This window comes from Camelus bactrianus, chromosome 1 (assembly GCF_048773025.1).
Source record: "Camelus bactrianus isolate YW-2024 breed Bactrian camel chromosome 1, ASM4877302v1, whole genome shotgun sequence".
In the NCBI taxonomy this organism is placed as follows: Eukaryota; Metazoa; Chordata; class Mammalia; order Artiodactyla; family Camelidae; genus Camelus; species Camelus bactrianus.
In genome coordinates this window covers 100,158,588-100,160,209 of record NC_133539.1, presented here as the reverse complement: position 1 = coordinate 100,160,209, position 1,622 = coordinate 100,158,588, and positions in this window count along the sequence as shown.

Genomic DNA, 1,622 nt, shown 5'->3' with positions numbered 1-1,622 from the left:
AGCATACATTCATTTATGCTGAAGAGTGCATGTTTATGGGGGAGGGTATAGCTCAGTGGTAGAGCACGTGCTTAGCATGACTGGTTCAATCCCCAGGACCTCCATGAAAAAAATAACTAAATAAGCCTAATTACCCCCCTCAAAATAAATAAATAAATAAAAAGAAACTGGCGCTTTAAAAAAAAAAAGAGCCTGTTTAGTGTTTTCTTCTGGTGCTATTTATAGGCTAGATCATCCCCCAAATGTTATTGCGTTTAAATGCACGTTTTTCAACATGGTGGCAGAAAGAGTGGGATGGGACTGTCCCCTAAGCCACGGAGAGCCCCTGAATGGGGCTGGGAGGGGGAGGCCTGTGTCAGTGCACATCCTTTTCCTTGTCTAATGCAGGTCCTGACCCGTCGTAGGCATTTGTGAAATGTTAGCCAGAAGAATGATGGAATAGGTGTTACCAAAAGCGTTGTTTCTGGTTTGGGTCTTCTTCCTTTTATTATTTTGTCTACAGGCAAAAGTATGAACAGTGAGAAATGAATGAGAATTATGATCTTGATCCTGACTTCAAATGATAGTTGTGATTTGAGTAAGATGTATACAAGTATGCTTTGTGTTTGGGGCATAACTAGAAATAATGCTGCGTTTGCTTCAGGGAGGTATATTGATGTTTTGTATAGTTGTATTTTTTCCTTTTGAAATCTCCTTAGTTATGTTTTTCTCTAGTTAACTAAATAGATTCTAGTGTAATGTGGTCACTAGAAATGCATTTTGAAGCACATATGTAATTTAAAACTTTCTAGGATCCACATTTAAAAATTAAAAGAAACAAGTGATATTAATTTAAATAATATATTTTATGTAACCAAATATTTCAAACAGATTATAATTTTCACATGCAGCATTAGTCCATTTTCAAGTGCTCAATAATCATGTATGGATGGGTGGCTACTGTATTAGACAGAGAAATTCTAGATATTTATCCAGAAAAAGGCTTGGCTGGTGAACAGATTAGAAGTTGCGTGTGAATCTTATGTGTTTGTTTTGAATATATATGTGCATTAAAATAATTTTGAAGTTCAATATTTAATTTCTATTTTGAAATAATAGTAACACATTGATACTGGCAAACAAGTTGAAATTATACTGAAAATGATAAATGAAAAGTAAAAGATGTGTATATTTTTAGGTTAAAAAAATGCTTATACTTATCATATGGGAATATATATTAAGAATTTCTACCTATATGAAATGTTATACAAACTGACATGCACTGTGCTCAACTTTAGTAGTAAACAGAAAAAAATGAATGAGATACCATTAGCCACTTACTAGAGTGGCAGAAATTAAAAGGGCTGACAGTACCAAGTGTTGGCAGGACATGGAACAATGTTAGCTCTTACACACCGCTGGCAAGTGTGTGTGTTGCTACAATAATATTGGAAACAGTTTGGCATTATTTAGTATAGCTGTTCTTTAGAATCAGAGGGGATTGTTTCTAGGAGCCCCTAATAAGCCAAAATCTGCAGATGCTCAAGTCCCTTTCATAAAATGGTGCAGTGCAATGAATACAGTTGGCCCTCCATTTCCATGGGTTTTGCATTCACGGATTCAACCAATACCATATGGAAATT